The following is a 19,419-nucleotide window of genomic DNA, read 5'->3' on the forward strand; positions in this document are numbered from 1 at the left end:
AGAAGTCAACACCCGTCGCCAAGCGACAAACAGCATACCGACGTCAAAACAAGAAACATTTTACATTTTCACTGCTTACAGTGCCGTGTTTTCACCTGCTGGTTAATGAACATACCTTCGGTGTATCAGCGTCCTGTGATATACACAGCCCGCACTGTAGCACTCGCAACACTGTCAGCTTAATTATAACCTGATACATTGCCATTTACTTAAGTGGTTTGCAGAGAATTGATGTAGATGTACACGTTCAGTCACCGGCCATCAGCCTCCACACACGTAATGAATGAGGTAAAAAAGGAATGGATGAGGCAAGGTGTACAGTTCAAAAAACATCTGTTGTCTCTTTCTGTCTCACCCTCTCCCTGTACGTTACCGAAGCAAACAGCTGGTACCGCTGGCTGTCGCGGGTGATACGTTGGGCGCACACGACCGCTACGCCACTCGCAGAGCTTTTCACGACGGGCGGCACGGTGGAGCTGCTTGCGGCCGGCAGCTCCGTCCCGGCGGTTGGCGCCGCCGTCACCTCATCTGCAAACGTCAGGAGGTGCGGCGAGCCGACATAAATTACGGGTTTCTTCCCCCGTTGCGGTGAATCCCGAGGAGCAGAGGGAAGACTCGGCATAACGGCGCCGCAGTAACGGGAAGCAGGCGCAAAGGTTAGCGCTGCTTGCCCGCCACGGCAAGACACGACGAAACAGCCAGAGATTGTCCTGTCCTGAGACAGCAGCGTCAATTCTTACAAAAGATACCACATAACTACGTCGACGACTGCAGTTCAATTTGTCGAAATGTCTGGGAATAAGCCGACGAAATTAACGAAGCTGTACTATGTAATTACACTATTGACCATTAAAATTCCTACACCACGAAGATGACGTGTTACAGACGCGAAATTTGACCAACAGGAAAGAGATGCTGTGATATGCAAATGATTAGCTTTTCAGAACATTCACACAAGGTTGGCGCCGGTGGCAACAGCTACAATGTGCTGACATGAGGAAAGGTTCCAAACGATTTCTCATGCACAAACAGCAGTTGACCGGCGTTGCCTGGTGAAACGTTGCGATGCCTCGTGTAAGGAGGAGAAATGCATACCATCACGTTTCCGTCTTTTATAAAGGTCGGATTGTAGCCTATTGCGATTGCGGTTTATCGTATCGCGACATTGCTGCACGCGTTGGTCGAGATCCAATGGCTGTTAGCAGAATATGGAATCGGTGTGTTCAGGAGGGTAATACGGAACGCTCTGCTGGATCCCAACGGCCTCGTATCACTAGCACTCGAGATGACAGGCATCTTAACCGCATGGCTGTAACGGTTCGTGTAGCCACGTCTCGATCCCTGAGTCAACAGATGGGGACGTTTGCAACCATCTGCACCAACAGTTCGACGATGTTTGCAGCAGCATCGACTACCAGCTCGGAGACCATGGCTGCGGTTACCCTTGACGCTGCATCACAGACAGGAGCGCCTGCGATGGTGTACTCAACGACGAACCTGGGGGCACGAATGGCAAAACGTCATTGATCCAGGTTCTGATTACAGCATCATGATGTTCGCATCCGTGTTTGGCGACATCGCGGTGAACGCACATTAGAAGCGTGTATTTGTCATCGCCATACTGGCGTATCACGCGGCGTGATGGTATGGGGTGCCACTGGTTACACGTCTCGGTCACCTCTTGCTCGCATTGACGGCACTTTGAACAGTGCACGTTACATTTCAAATGTATTACGACCCGTGGCTCTACCCTTCATTCGATCCCTGCGAAACCCAACATTTCAGCAGGATAATGGACGACCGCATGTTGCAGGTCCTGTACGGGCCTTTCTGGATACAGAAAATGTTCAATTGCTGCCCTGGCCAGCACATTCTCCAGATCTCTCACCAATTGAAAACGTCTGGTCAATGGTGGCCGAGGACTGGCTCGTCACAATACGCCAGTCACTACTCTTGATGAACTGTGGTATCGTGTTGAAATTTCATGGACAGCTGTACCTGTACACGCCATCCAAGCTCTGTTTGACTCAATGCCCAGGCGTATCAAGGCCGTTATTAACAACAGAGATGGTTGTTCTGGGTACAAATGGTTCAAATGGCTCTGAGCACTATGGGACTTAACTTCTAAGGTCATCAGTCCCCTAGAACTTAGAACTACTTAAACCTAACTAACCTAAGGACATCACACACATCCATGCCCGAGGCAGGATTCGAACCTGCGACCGTAGCGGTCACGCGGTTCCAGACTGAAGCGCCTAGAACCGCACGGCCACATCGGCCGGCCGTTCTGGGTACTGATTTCTCAGGATCTATGCACCCAAACTGCGTGAAAATGTACTCACATGTCAGTTCTAGCATAATACGTTGTCCAATGAATACCCGTTTATCATCTGCATTTCTTCTCGGTGTAGCAATTTTAATGGCCAGTAGTGTATGTAAATTGAAGGAGGGAAGTGGAAAAACGAATGGAAAGGAAAGGAAGGAGGAGGGTGGGGAAACGAAAGGAGAGGAACTACTGATATCAGCTGCATCGGGACTTTATATGGAAACAGCAGCGGCGAGTGAAAATGCGTGCCGGACCAGGATTCGAACCTAGGATCTCTTGCTTACTACGTAATTGCGTTGACCACTGTGCCACCGGACGAAGAGTTTATGACAATTGGGCGTATTATCTCGAGACGCTTCCTGTCCCACCCACATTCCCATCTAGCGCCACCTGTCCACAGTCCCTGCCCATGTTCTCCATGCGCGCTACTTTCAGATTCCCGCAGGAGGTCGGACGTAACTGTGCATCAGCACTGAAGGTGGTGGTTTCATTGCCCATCGATGTGAATCAATTATACGAATGCTTGGTCTCTGTTCTTTCGCACTTTCAGACAAGTCCGAAAAAGCAGACACCACGCATTCATCTAGTGTATGGGTTATTCAAGATTAAACTGTCTAAAGGGGGCTCCGAAAGTTTTATTTATTAGTAGCACTTATGCGGTCCTCGGGCCTTTTTGGAAGAATAGCGATGAGTGTATCAGTTCATTTCGATGTAATAAGCGTAGGTGGACACAATGGTTCAGTGGTAGCGTCTTTGACTAGTAACAAATATATGTTGAGTCCCGGACTCCGTTACAGATACTGCTTAAATTCTGAATGATATCATCAGAATTGGCGGTCGGAGACTTCCTGTATGACGACTCAACCTCTTTCTGCCAACGATCTTTACAATGATGGAGAAAGGAGGAGACTGAGGTTCAGGAGACCTTCTTACCCTAGGTAGGAAACTGTCCCTAAAAGGCAACGAAAACAACTGCATTAACGATGCTTAGCGCCTACCCAAAGAGATGTATCCTGTAGTTAAAAAACTGTCATGATGATCTCTCCATTGCCAAAAGATTCCGGATTGGTCAACCTTTCGGACCTACGGGAGAGGACTATTGACGGGGACGTGCCCATGAGAAAAAGATTGAATAACGTACTGAAGGTAACATTCTACGCAGCTCAGTACGTCTGAAGCCTCTGTGTGGTAGGGGTCTGGAAAACCTGAAAAGTGAAAGGCGACGGCTAAATACAGTGGAGCTCAGTGAAGTAAAATGATAAGGACTTCTGGTCAGACGAATGTATAGTAACATCAACAACAGCATAAAATGGCGCAAACGAAGTGGGTTTTGTAATGAGTAGGAAGATAGGACAGAGAGTTGGTTATTGTAAAAGTTCAGTTACAGTATTGTTCTCATCAGAGTCGGCAGCAAATCAGTACCAACAACAGTAGTTCATACCAGCGTAACAAGCAGGATAGGAAGATCACGGAAAAGCATGCGAGGAAATTGTATTTCAATATGTAAACGGAGGTGAAGATCTACCAATCAGAGATGATTTGGAACGCTACAGTAGGGGACTGAACAGAAGACATTTACCGGAAAATATGGGTTCTGTCCAGGAATGAAAGAGGAGAAAATCACGAAAGAAGGAGATATACTTGCAGAATGCCAGTTGGATTTGGGACGTATCCAGGAGCAGAGACGGACTGAAATCATAATTTACTGATGCTGAAGAGCAGAATGAAGTTTAAGAGAATCGTCCAGAGGAATTAGTGTGAAAGAAGTGAGATACTGATCACAGGAACAATAGGATGCTTAATAAGATGCTTCTGAAGTCCTCTAAAGCTGTAGACTCTACGATAATGGATACCACATTAGGCATTTCAGTTGAAGAACAATGGATTCTAATTACAGAAGATGGACAGACAAATATGGGTACAAGAAAGGTAACTGAGAAGAAGCTATGTGTAACAGAAGAAATGTTTCAGTTGATCGACGAAAGTAGGAAGAATAAAAATGTTCAGGAAAGGACCAACAGCAGAAAAGTCACTTAGCAACGAAATAAATGCGAGCTTCAGGGTAACCAAGGCGAAATGACTGCAGTAAAATGCGAAGAAATCGAAAAAGAAATACTCGTTGGAAGGACTGATTCACCAATAAGAAACCCAAAACAATCTTTGACGAAATTAAAAGCAAAAACGTCAACATTAAGAGTGCAAGAGGAATTCTAAGAACGAAGATGAGATAGCGGATAACTGGAAAAAGTACACTGGATGCCTCTACGAGATACTTGGCTCATGATGTAACAATAGGGAGGAAGGAGGAATGTAAAATGAAGCAAAATGATCGAAATTAAATGATAAAATGTGCTGATGATATTGCTATTCTTAGTGAACTCGAAGAAGTTTTGCGAGACCTCTGGAAGGGGATGAACAGTCTCACGAGCACGCACTATAGATTGAGAATAAACAGACGAAAGCGGAAGTAATGAGGAGAGACAGAAATGAAATTAACGATAAAGGTAGCATAGAAATTACGAACCACGACGTAAACAGATGAAAGATTTCTGCTGCCTTGCAAGCAAAACAACAGATAACTGACAAATCAAGAGAACATAAAAAGGAAATCAGTATTGGCAAGGATGGCATTCGTGGTCAAAAGAAGTCCAATAGCATGAAACTTTGGCGTAAATTTGAGGAAGAAATTTCGAAGAATGTACGTTCGGTGCACGGCATTGTACGGATGTGAACCGCTGATTATAGGAAAGAAGAGAACCGAAGCCTTTGACATGTGGCGCTGCAGAAGTATGCTGAAAAGTAGGACTGATAAGAAATGATCTTCGTAGAATTGCCGAGGAGGATAACGTAAGGAAAACATTGACAAAGAAGAGACAGGATTATGGAACATGTGTTAAAACATCAGGGGATAACTTCCAAGGACTTGCGTGAGCCGTAGAGGGTAAAAATTTAGTGGAAGACAGAGATTTGAATACAACTAACAAATAATTCAGGATTTAGGGTGTAAGTGTTACTTTTGGGTGAGGAGATCAGGACAGGAGAAGAACTGATGGAAGTCTGTACCAGCTAGTCACACGACTGATGAACCACCTTACCCTTCCCCCTCTCCTAAAAAAAAGTGATTGCAATAAGCTATTGTCCTTTTCATTGTCCCCACCTCTCGTCATGAGGGTACGCAATGCACCCATGACACCATCGAACACGGTCGTCTTGGTTGTCCACGTGTTGTGATGTGGGGAGACAAAATGTTGCATGTGCTTACTGATCTCCAAATGCTTGAACACAGTACACTCACGGGTCAACGTTATTGTGACACGATACTCCCTCACCATCTGCGTCTTTTTCGAGTGCATTCGCCCTTGAGTTCAGTTTTATGGATGACAGTGCGCGGTCGCATCAAAGTGCACAGGGGGAGGAGTTGGAAAGAGAGGATATTGCCAAATGGACTGACCCGCGACAGCAGCTAAAACACCTACTTGGACATCATCATTTGTTGCAGGTCGTGGTTGACGTTTCACATGTGGCTGAACACTTCCTGTTTCCTTATGTGATGTAACTATCCGGCGAACGGTCCGGACACTTGGATGATGTCGTCCAAGATACCGAGCAGCATACATAGCACACGCCCGTTAGGAATTTTGATCACAATAGCCATACACCAACACAATATCGACCTTTTCCGCAATTGGTAAATGGTCCATTTTAACACGGGTAATGTATCACGAAGCAAATACCGCCCGTACTGGCGGAATGTTACGTGATACCACGTACTTATACGTTTGTGACTATTACAGCGCCACCTATCACAAAGCGAAAAAAGTGGTCCAACTAAAACATTCATATTTCTTTACGTACTACACGAATATGTAATAAAAAATGGGGGTCCCTATTTTAAAAAACGCAGTTGATATCCGTCTGACCTATTGCAGCGCCATGTAGCGGGCCAACCATAGCGCCATCTGGTTTCCCCCTTCAAGCTAGACAAGATTCGTTCTTTGCAGTTTTTTCGTTTGACGCTTATTTCGTGAGATATTTGGCCCGGTCACGATCAATGGACCACCCTGTATAGGCTCCACTGCTAGGGCTGCCACCTGCCACCTGCCGTCTGTCGATGGTTATCGACATTGACTTCGAGCATCGGCAGTGGTCACATCAACGTGACTGCACCTTGTAGACGTAAATTGTTTTGGGTTTTCACCAGTACTTACCATTTTTCGTAACTTCTAGGTTCCAATGATTTAGGGAGAAGGCGCAGCGCTCGAGCTGTGTTACTGAAGTGCTGTGACCTAGGGTGACGAAGTATCCCAGATGCGTGACGAGTGCGGAGGCCGGCCGGCGCCCACTGAGCGCAGCGTGGGCCGCACCAGGCGCGAACACACACACACACACACACACACACACACACACACACAGAGAGAGAGAGAGAGAGAGAGAGAGAGAGAGAGAGAGAGGAGAGGGTAAGCAGAGCTCGGCGCGCCTGCTCGTGCCGAGGCGCTGAACCGTTAAAACGGCCGCCCGCGGCTGCGGCTCAAAGGCCTCGCCGGCTAAACGGGCTGGCGGCTCTACCTGCCTCTCATCAGCTAACCTGCCAGTCGCCAAAGTTGGCGCGCACGTAAACCTAATACCCGCGCAGCCGACGGCGCTTCTCTTTCCCTAGCAGCTCGTTCTGCCGACACCACCACGGCCAATCACTTGTCAAAACTGCAAAGGCCCTCAGTCTGCAATCATCCACACTGACGAGCCAAAACATTATGACCACCTGCTTAATAACTTATATGGCCCCCCTCGGAACGAAATACATCACTGATTGTCCGTATGAGGGATGCGACGGTATCTTGGTAGTTTCGTGGAGGTATGTGGCATTAGATGGCTAAGCACAGGTCTTGCAATTCGCGTTAATAACTGACCGCCGATTTGCGTATGCGGTGATGGCGCCCAATAGCGACCCAGTTGGCTCCCATAAGATTTGGTCGCCGAGACAACAACGTGAGTTCACTATAATGCTCCTCAAACCACTGTAGTAGTGTTCAGGCTCTGGGGCACTGATAACTATACTGCTGAAAGATGACATCGCCGTCTGGGAAGACATTAAGCGCGAAGGGATGCAGGTGGTTCGCAGCTGTAAGCATTTCTCCGATTACTACCACAGGTTCCATGCAAGCGCAGGAGAATGTCCCCCATAGCATAATAGTGCTCCCACCAGTTTGCGTCTGCGACGTGCTGCACGTTTCGAGCCGCCATTTACCTCGATGACGGCGTTTGTGGAGACTGCCGTTGACATAGTGTAACAAAAATGTGACTCAGGCGAAGAGCCGACAAGTTTTCATTGATCGACGATCGAATCCCGATGGCCCCGCGCCCATTGCAATCGTAACTGATGATGTCGTTGGCTCAACATGTGGACACGTATGGCTGGTCTGCTGCGGAGCTCCATGTACAACAATGCACTATGAACGGCGTGATCCGAAACACCTGTGCGTGTACCAGCACTGTGCTTTTTCGGCGGAGATGACACAGTTAACCATCTAGCCTACGTTACAGAGCAGACAAACCTCCGAACCCCATGTTCTGTGAAGGGTCGTGGAGTCCAACCATTTAGGACCTGGTGGTAGTTTCACTGCCCTCTACCTCTTTCCGTAGGTACGACAGTAGTACGCGAACATTCGACTACCTTCGCCGTTTTCAAGATACTCGTTCGGAAGCTCTCTGCACGTTTCACCCGCCATTCACCTCGATGACGGCGTTTGTGAGTTCACTATCATGCTCCTCAAGCCACAGTAGCAGGTCCGCAGGTGATGGTTGAAGTGTTCACTGTAGCAAACATCTACAAGTAGTAATACTAGTATTGCTGGCACCTGTTTTTGTCACACCCGAAGTACGAGTAGATTCTTTCTATACGTAAGTCAGGAGCCTGAAGATGGCGTAGTAAAACGCTGAAACTGGTTGCCAAATAAAATAAGGTAGAAAATTGACGGCTAAAAGGTGTTTTATTTGACATCCCCTGACGAACATCCGAGTCTCACAACCATCTCAAAAAAACAAAGACTCATCTGGCTTTTGTCGAACTCGCTTATCTCAATGGATTTCCCCATTTGGAGCGCGTATCTTCGCTAGGGTGATTCAAATCATTGTCTGTTCCGCTTATATACATATACCGCGTCACGTGACCGCAGCGTCACGGTGGGCAGTGGTCTTAATGTTTTGGCTTACCAGTGTACACACAGGTACGTATCCGAGGGGGCAACATTTTAGTAGATGTGTATTTACGTATATTAATTTTCAACTTTCACGCCGAACATCCGCAGATTAAAGCAGCAGGAAAAGTCAGATACCGAAAATTGCGAGCAATTCTACAAATTACAAGCTGCAGCATATTTTCCATCTGCTCACGCGGACAGGCTTGCTGACTGGTAATATTCCAGACAGGTAAAGCCGGTCGTGCCTGCTGTCAACAACAAATCCTACGCGGTTAGTGAGCCTTCATGTCAAACCGGCAAGTCACTACAAGTACAGCTAGGTAAGCCAGAAACTGAAAGGTATTCCAATAGCAGGGGGACCGTCACACCTGTTAATCACCGATTTTCGTATGTCGTAGAGCACTCGTTCAAAAACTGGGGGTAACTATCCCCTAAGGGACAACATGAAATTCTCTGAGGGGTAAAAACGAAAGTGTTCCTTCCGTTCATGAAACTAAATTATTTTTACAAGAACATTGCAATTATCAATATTTCGTAAGACTATAATACTGATTACGTACGTCACTAAAGAGTACATATTTTTTTCCAAAATACTAGCATTAACGCTTGGCACATTGTGCTGGAGGTTATAGCTTGTGAACTGAACGACAACGATAATTAATTTAGAGAGTTCCGCTTCAGGCGTCTCAATTATTTATTCACATGACTATTGGTTTTGGGATTTTAGAATATCAACTTCAGATGTTTGAAATTATTATACTTGGTAACACACAACATACGTTCGGCCAGTCAGTGCTAGAGCTCCAATCAGTGCATGTTGGCCGAAACTGTCCGCCGCCCGGCAGCCGCCACAGTAGGAACCCACCTCCACACCGGTGCCCGACGGCGACTTTCGACTTTAAAAACCCGTAACCAGTCGTGGTTTGAATAAATAATCAATCCAACTGAAGCGGATCTCTCTAAATTATCATTCCTCTCAGTTGCAGATGTCCTACGTACCATATCTTTTGGGAATGTACGAACAAAATTTTTCTGGTACAGTCCACCTACTACACACATACTCTGTATCACGCATCTATGACAGTCAAATTGAGACATATACAACACATGTGCTTAAACATCTTATGAAAATTCCTTCTCCGAGTTGTAGGAAGTCCCTTGAATGGACCCGGGTTCCCGGGTTCGATTCCCGGCGGGGTCAGGGATTTTCTCTGCCTCGTGATGACTGAGTGTTGTGTGGTGTCCTTAGGTTAGTTAGGTTTAAGTAGTTCTAAGTTCTAGGGGACTGATGACCATAGCTGAACCTTGAATGGAAGTGAAAATGCTTTATTATTCACATCGCAACGAATAAACGAAATAATTGACTCCAGAACATAAAAGTAGCTATGTAATGGCCACTACACTGCTGTAGGGCCTACATTGTGTTATAATAATAATAATAATAATAATAATGGCAAAAATGAGACACAAAGCATAGCACCTGAAGTCTTCTAATTTCTGCCACTTCAGAAGTGTCAATTGTTTCATAAACAGTAGGCGTAGGTGTAAGGGCTTTTTTTTAATTTGGTAAATTTTAAAAGTTGGTATGGCATTTAGGTGACCCAAGTGTCGCTACGGAGAGGAAGTATATTTTCAGACAAGTGTTTGCCGTCAATGCGGGTAGCTGCCTTTCTTTTCTGAGGAGGTATTGTAGATAGCATTCGCGATGCACTGAGAGTTGCTTCGTCACTGTTAGAATCTAGCAGTACCAATGTTTTCATTAACTTGCTAGTTCGTGCTTTAATAAAATACCTACAAAAACTAAATATCACTTATCGTTCGCCCTTTCAAAAATGAAAGAGTTAAAAGAAAATTTTATGTCGTTCCGAAGTTTAGTTAGGCACTTATATTGATGATGGTGGCGTCGGGGCGGGGATTGGGGGAAGGGTGGAGGAGGGGGGTACCAGGTAATATCTGACTACTCCCAGAGGTAATGGTTTCACAAAGGCTGGGGACCTTTGAGTACACGGTAAGAGCTTTACATGCGACGACCCCTAATTTTCGAGAAAATCGATGTTGAAGACCTATGCGTCGCTCAATGCGTAACGTTAACAACGTTTTGACCAACCGAGTGTAGCGCAGCGACTAATGTTAGGGGCTACCACAGTGGTGGCGGTACTGTTTCAAATCCTGCTCTTGGTGTTTTCTTTCAGTTTCATCATACAGAATGCCATGAAACAGTAAATTTCGTGCAAAAATTATTCAAAAATAGTTAATTAATAAATCTATCATTATAACACACTTTCTTCCAATGTGTATTCCGTTTGTGTTTCACAGATAAAATTCCGATTATTTCGAAAACGTTGGATTCCTGCCTTTCCTAGAAGTGACCTCAACTCGTGTCCTCTGTCCCTCACGGACCGTTACGGAATTCCCAACCAGCAGCATCTGTGAGCAAACGCGTCGTCAGTACCGTGTCTGTCAAAAGAGTACAGTGATATGGAAGAAGCAAACGTTTCTACAGAAGGACACCAAAAGAAGATCCATCACTTGTGGAGGAGTGTGATGACCAATCGGAGGCCAACTCACTAACACCATCAGATACACCGCAAGACTGCCTCATCATTTGCAGGGCGTAGCCACGAACCTCACCCACTGTGTAACGCTCGCTAAGTCGACATTCGATTAATACACATAAACGTTCAACATCGATTTCTTCGGAAACCAGGGGCCGTCAAATAAAAAGCAGCTAGCGAGGTACTCAGATCAGGTCGCTCTACAATCTGCAACATATCTAAGACTCATCGAAATTTGTGATTAACAGTTCCGACGGTCCCCTTGTAAGAAGAAAGCAGCGGAAAGACTGACTGCTCTAACGTAGCCTGTTCACACATTCGCAAATACCGATCTGCACACTCGTGCTCACCGTCCTAGCGCCTAATGCAACACTGATAATAATGAATTCTCATTAACATTTTATGTTGTATAAGTTAAATCATTTTTGAAGTTGTGTGAGTACTTTGCTATTAGCTATTAAAGTTCTTAAATTAATTGTCTGACACGTGTACCCCTCAAATTTTCGAATGTATGCTTCTCAAACATTCCATTTTTCTGGATTGTAATTTCTTGCACATTATGTTAAAGTAATGTACTAAGCACTAGCCGGCTAGGTGGCCGAGCGGTTCTAGGCGCTACAGTCTGGAACCGCGCGTATGCTAAGGTCGCAGGTTCGAATCCTGCCTCGGGCATGGATGTGTGTGATGTCCTTAGGTTAGTTAGGTTTAAGTAGTTCTAAGTTCTAGGGAACTGATGATCTCAGAAGTTAAGTCCCATAGTGCTCAAAGCCATTTGAACCATTTTACTAAGCACAGATTTAAAAATTATGAATGTAATGCCAAAATACACTCCTGGAAATTGAAATAAGAACACCATGAATTCATTGTCCCAGGAAGGGGAAACTTTATTGACACATTCCTGGGGTCAGATACATCACATGATCACACTGACAGAACCACAGGCACATAGACACAGGCAACAGAGCATGCACAATGTCGGCACTAGTACAGTGTATATCCCACCTTTCGCAGCAATGCAGGCTGCTATTCTCCCATGGAGACGATCGTAGAGATGCTGGATGTAGTCCTGTGGAACGGCTTGCCATGCCATTTCCACCTGGCGCCTCAGTTGGACCAGCGTTCGTGCTGGACGTGCAGACCGCGTGAGACGACGCTTCATCCAGTCCCAAACATGCTCAATGGGGGACAGATCCGGAGATCTTGCTGGCCAGGGTACTTGACTTACACCTTCTAGAACACGTTGGGTGGCACGGGATACATGCGGACGTGCATTGTCCTGTTGGAACAGCAAGTTCCCTTGCCGGTCTAGGAATGGTAGAACGATGGGTTCGATGACGGTTTGGATGTACCGTGCACTATTCAGTGTCCCCTCGACGATCACCAGTGGTGTACGGCCAGTGTAGGAGATCGCTCCCCACACCATGATGCCGGGTGTTGGCCCTGTGTGCCTCGGTCGTATGCAGTCCTGATTGTGGCGCTCACCAGCACGGCGCCAAACACGCATACGACCATCATTGGCACCAAGGCAGAAGCGACTCTCATCGCTGAAGACGACACGTCTCCATTCGTCCCTCCATTCACGCCTGTCGCGACACCACTGGAGGCGGGCTGCACGATGTTGGGGCGTGAGCGGAAGACGGCCTAACGGTGTGCGGGACCGTAGCACAGCTTCATGGAGACGGTTGCGAATGGTCCTCGCCGATACCCCAGGAGCAACAGTGTCCCTAATTTGCTGGGAAGTGGCGGTGCGGTCCCCTACGGCACTGCGTAGGATCCTACGGTCTTGGCGTGCATCCGTGCGTCGCTGCGGTCCGGTCCCAGGTCGACGGGCACGTGCACCTTCCGCCGACCACTGGCGACAACATCGATGTACTGTGGAGACCTCACGCCCCACGTGTTGAGCAATTCGGCGGTACGTCCACCCGGTCTCCCGCATGCCCACTATACGCCCTCGCTCAAAGTCCGTCAACTGCACATACGGTTCACGTCCACGCTGTCGCGGCATGCTACCAGTGTTAAAGACTGCGATGGAGCTCCGTATGCCACGGCAAACTGGCTGACACTGACGGCGGCGGTGCACAAATGCTGCGCAGCTAGCGCCATTCGACGGCCAACACTGCGGTTCCTGGTGTGTCCGCTGTGCCGTGCGTGTGATCATTGCTTGTACAGCCCTCTCGCAGTGTCCGGAGCAAGTATGGTGGGTCTGACACACCGGTGTCAATGTGTTCTTTTTTCCATTTCCAGGAGTGTATTTTATATGTTTATTGCAATTAATTTATTATTATATGAGAACAAATGTTCTATACGCCAAAATAAAAGTCAGTATCAACTACAAAACATTTTTTAATCTCACTTTACCAATTTCAACAGATTAAGCTGTCATCTTCTGAAGTTTGATAGACGTTTAAGTTAACTGATGAAGTTAACTACATTTCTGTCTCCTTTAATTAAAGAGATATTCAATTTCAAAAAGTGTATACATTATTTTGGGACACCCTGTATATTCCTTTCTATCATTTCTTGTTAATAATATTAGCTTACTCCCAAGAATAAGTAGGTTTCAGTCAGTTAATACTCGGCAGAAATCCAACCTGCATTTAGATCGGACTTCCTTAACTCTTGTGCAGAAAGGTGTGCATTATTCTGCTGCATCCATTTTCAATAAGCTACCACAAGAATTCAAAAATCTTAGCAGTAATCCACACGCTTTCAAATCCAAACTCAATAGTTTCTTCAGGGGACAAATGGTTCGAATGGCTCTGAGCACTATGGGACTTAACATCTGAGGTCATCAGTCCCCTAGAACTTAGAACTACTTAAACCTAACTAACCTAAGGACATCACACACATCCATGCCCGAGGCAGGATTCGAACCTGCGACGGTAGCGGACCCCTTGGTTCCAGTCTGTAGCGCCTAGAACCGCACGGACACACCGGCCGGCTTCAGGGGACACTCCGTCTATTCTTTCAAAGAGTTCCTTGAAAAGTTAAGCTGATTCTTGTTGTAATGTTGACTGAGTTTACTTAAACTGATGGCTTGACTTTTTTCGGATTCATAAACATTTTATTTTTATTTGTTATTAGTTTTATGTTGTAATTTCATGTACTGCCACCTTCCATGACCTTGGAGATTTGCTCCTTAATGTGTTCCTACGGAAGTTGACGTGTAAATAAATAAAAATAAAATACGACATAAAATGATATTTTAGTCCAGTTAACAGTAGTCATTGCAGCAGATAATATCGTTCAGAAATATTAGGCTTTGATGTTATCCTCTCCTAACAAAATCACCGAGCGAGAGATTCACATACTGGACTCCAATTTGGGAGGCCGCCAGTTCAAACCCTGGCAGGCCATCTAGATTTACGTTTCCCACCGTTTCCGTAAATCACTAAAGGCCAATTCCAGGATGACTCCATATCTATTGAAAGCGTCAGATTAAAACTGTATGCCGAGACCCCTGCCTTTCGAAGGTATCCTCTTATCGACTGACAATCTAGCTTTACTTCCACCGGCAGTTCTCTTCTACCTTCAAAAGATCTTGAGGTCGGGTCGAGATTCGACGCACAGGTTTACTCTGCTGCAAAGTTTCAAAACAGGGCAGACTTCGCTGGAGAGTGAAAGCTTCATTACTTCCGTTATGATCCCCAACCTGAGCTTGTCTTTCATCTCTAATGATCTCGTTGTCGACGGGAAATGAAACCCTAACGGTTTTTGTTTATATTTTCACTTTTTCTACTGAGTCGCTCCTAGCACACTGTCTCTGAACCATTTACCTACACCTCTACTACTGCACAGACTGCCAACCTTATTCCTCCTCCCGTCCCCTGTTCGCAGTCCTGCGCTGTAACAGCTGCACATTGCAGGGACTTAGGTAGGATGCGTGGCCGCTCTGCCCAACTTGGCAAGGGAAAGTGGCGGCCGTCTGCACGCTGCCCTTCACACATCAGCGCGGCACGCTTCACGTGCTGCTCTTCTTGCTGCCACAACTCGTCACTACCACCTGGGGGAGAGGGGGAATGGCGCCCTATCGATAGCTCGATTCTGTCAGAGTGAAGTTAGTGACAGGACGATTATATCAACAGGCAGAGAAAGGTTGGAGCTTTCCCCACGCCAGAGGAATACAGAACGCTCTGACAGCTGACAGAGAAAGCTGCCGAAGGCGGGTGAAACGAGATCAGGTTGATACCGATGTCCGCGCGAGTCAGATACGCTTCTAGACGCGAGACTTCCTACCCAGCGTAAAAGAAACGAGTAAAGTTGAATCATTTCAAACTTACGATGGGACTTATGCCTTACCTCACAGGTCAAGGGTTCTATACGGTGTGCCGCGCGGGATTAGCCGAGCGGTCTAGGGCGCTGCAGTCATGGACTGTGCGGCTGGTCCCGGCGGAAGTTCGAGTCCTCCCTCGGGTATGGTTGTGTGTCTTTGTCCTTAGGATAATTTAGGTTATGTAACGTGTAAGCTTAGGGACTGATGACCCTAGCAGTTAAGTCCCATAAGATTTCACACACATTTGAACATCCTATCCGGTGTACTTGCACCAGACAGAGAGAGGGTGGACCTCAGAACACCTCCTTGGAGCTAGTGAATTAACACCAAAACATGATACACACTTTTGCCTAACATGACACGTCTGTCTAAAACCATTCCATATTCCACTAACAAAAAATAGAGAAACGTTAATGGATGGAGGTCATTGGTCTCACCGGATTAGGGAAGGATGGGGAAGGAAGTCGGCTGTGCCCTTTCAAAGGAACCATCCCGGCATTTGCCTGAAGCGATTTAGGGAAATCAAGGAAAACCTAAATCAGGATGGCCGGACGCGGGATTGAACCGTCGTCCTCCCGAATGCGAGTCCAGTGTAAACGTTAATGCTTCAAATGTTCTATACAATCTCCCCGTCTTGAGTAAAACGCACAGTTCGTACAGTCATGTGACACTGTCATAGAAGTCCTTCTTTGGGCCGTTGTTCAACCTGCGCATAACATAAGCTTGAAGGAAAGAAGGACGTCCAGTCGACAGCGTGGCCGTTAGAGATGGGAACATGGGCTTCTATGTCATTTATGTCGTCAAATCATTGTCCCTTCATGTGAACTTGTGCACTTTGTCGATTTGTGGTAGGTTCGTATTGATAACACCAAATCTTGTCACCAGTGATGACTTTTTCCGTTTTGCGTTTCAACCAGTCCCGGCAGGAGTCCCCGATTTTGTATAGGAGTCAAGGTGTGTAAGACAAACACTGGACACAATTTTGTTTTCTTCAAAAAACTCTGGAGAATGTCTTGAACACTTGATTTAGAGATGCTGCTCCATTGAAATTTGTAAGAGAACAACGTTGCCACACTCAGGCAGGACGTGAGCTACTTAACACTGCCTGTTCGCAATAGAATGGTCGAATGCACATCTGTTGTTTACAGCTGTTACTTAAAACTGCCACCGTAGTTACTGAGCTGACGTCGCTTATACACCAAGATTAAAATCAGTCTCCGACTTTTCGGACGGGTTGTAAGGTGACACGTACGTGGGTGAGCGATGTGGCCACCTGGATGTGGTACGAGGGGAGGTGAAGCACCTGTACGGCAGAGCGACAGCCGGCGCGGGGCAGAGGGCGCGCCGCGGCAGGTCCAGCTAGGTCGCCGCTACGAGCGCAAGTCCGGCTACAAACACGAGCAGCGACGCCGGAAATGCGTAAATCCCAAAGCTAGGAATCTGCACGGCTGCTGCTCGCATGGCCTTCGTCTAAGAGGACAGACAATGCTCCAAGAATTGGCGAAATGGCAGACAAGCTTCTTACAGATCTTCAAGAATCTGTAATTCACAGTCAAGTATTAAAGCAAATCTGAAATATATGTGTGATCTGAGAAAAATGAGGATCATCCAATGCCACAACAATATTTTCAGTAGCTTTAAATCTACAGAAGTTAATATTTCACCGTGAATGAACATTGTCACAATGAACTTCTGAATTAACAACTTTTAAACGCTTCATGTGATTTCAACAGACGGCGTCTCAGATGATGTAATAGAACCCAGTACGTTGTCCTCGTTGGTGAGTGTTCATCGGAGGTGAGAGTATCATCTGGAGTGTCCCAGGGAAGTGTGGGAGGTCCGCTGTTGTTTTCTGTCTACATAAATGATCTTTTAGATACAGTGGATAGCAATGTGCGGCTGTTTGCTGATGATGCTGTGGTGTACGGGAAGGTGTCGTCGTTGAGTGACTGTAGGAGGATACAAGATGACTTGGACAGGATTTGTGATTGGTGTAAAGAATGGCAGCTAACTCTAAATATACATAAATGTAAATTAATGCAAGTGAATAGGAAAAAGACTCCCGTAATGTTCGAATACTACATTAGCTTGACACAGTCACGTCGATTAAATATTTGGGCGTAACATTGCAGAGCGATATGAAGGGGGACAAGCATCTAATGGCAGTTGTGGGGAAGGCGGATAGTTGTCTTCGGTTCATTGGTAGAATTTTGGGAAGATGTGGTTCATCTGTAAGGGAGACCGCTTATGAAACACTAATACGACCTATTCTTGAGTAGTGCTCGAGCGTTTGGGATCCCTATCAGGTCGGATTGAGGGAGGACATAGAAGCAATTCAGAGGCGGGCTGCTAGATTTGTTACTGGTAGGTTTGATCATCTCGCGAGTGTTACGGAAATGCTTCAGGAACTCGGGTGGGAGTCTCTGGAGGAAAGGAGGCGTTCTTTCCGTGAATCGCTACTGAAGAAATTTAGAGAACCAGCATTTGAGGCTGACTGCAGTACAATTTTACTGCCGCGAACTTATATTTTGCGGAAAGAACACAAAGATAAGAGGGATTAGGGCTCGTACAGAGGCATATATGCAGTCATTTTCCCCTCGCTCTGTTTGGGAGTGGAACAGGGAGAGAAGATGCTAGTTGTGGTACGTGGTACCCTCCGCCACGCACCGTATGGTGGATTGCGGAGTATGTATGTAGATGTAGATAGCATTGCACTGTAGCTACCATCTTTGAAAACTAGGTATCTGTATCTTATTTCTTCATTTATTACAATTATTTTTATATCATTTAATTATGCAAACTTTTGTCAGAACATCGTATCCTCACAATTACACAACATGAATACCCCATATTTTTTCATGCTTGAGTATTTATTTAATGAAGTGAGTAACTTTATCTAAATATTAATTACAGCTAATAATAAAAAATCATGGTAATTTTGGAAGCGATCAATTGGATGTGTCATCTAACATCACCTTTGTAAAAGAGTGCCAAAGACGTTTCTGACAAACAGCCCTAAATAATTTTTTAAATAATATTTTACAACAGTCTGCTGTCATTTATCGTGAGCGCTCTTGCGCAAGAACACGGGATTATTTTACTATGGACAAACTTTCATTTATATTTATTATTAAAAGGCCGAGTTTGACCGAAAGTTTATAACACTTCTTTATTTAAATATTGCTGTAATTTTGGACGAGGTACTGGCGGAAGTAAAACTGTGAGGACGGGGCGTGAGTCGTGCTTGGGTAGCTCAGTTGGTAGAGCACTTGCCCGCGAAAGGCAAAGGTCCCAAGTTCGAATCTTGGTCCGGCACACAGTTTTAATCTGCCAGGAAGTTTCATTGCTGTATTATATTGGTTTAATCCGGTAAACGGTCAAGGTGAGTCACATGATGTCTGTAAAACTTAATAACGATGATTTTTGATTGCGACGGACTGGAGAAACACACAGTAGCGGAACACTGGGAGTCAAGTGGAGACTGCGACTTTTTCGAGTGAAGAGCTCAACGGAGCGATTCTGGTCATTTACGCGAGTTCTGGGAAGAGACAGACCTGCCTGCGGTAACGAGTAGTATTCGGTTATGAAGGTGTCTGAATGTGCTCGAGTAAAACTCTTTTCCTGCCTAAGTCATGGAAATGAGGATTGAGGAGGAGGAGGAGATTAGTGTTTAACGTCCCGTCGACAACGAGGTCATTAGAGACGGAGCGCAAGCTCGGGTGAGGGAAGGATGGGGAAGGAAATCGGCCGTGCCCTTTCAAAGGAACCATCCCGGCATTTGCCTGATGCGATTGAGGGAAATCACGGAAAACCTAAATCAGGATGGCCGGAGACGGGATTGAACCGTCGTCCTCCCGAATGCGAGTCCAGTGCGCTAACCACTGCGCCACTTCGCTCGGTATGAGGATTGAGTATGGGCTACTACTCTTTGTATAATGTGTGATAATTCATATATCTCATGTTGAACTCTGATCTGTTATGAGCTGGTGAATATTTCATGAACTGTGATCACGAAATGGTCTTAGTTTTCAAGTATCTTTGACGACTATTTACTTTGTAGATTTTGCT

Source organism: Schistocerca cancellata, chromosome 1, assembly GCF_023864275.1.
Source record: "Schistocerca cancellata isolate TAMUIC-IGC-003103 chromosome 1, iqSchCanc2.1, whole genome shotgun sequence".
In the NCBI taxonomy this organism is placed as follows: Eukaryota; Metazoa; Arthropoda; class Insecta; order Orthoptera; family Acrididae; genus Schistocerca; species Schistocerca cancellata.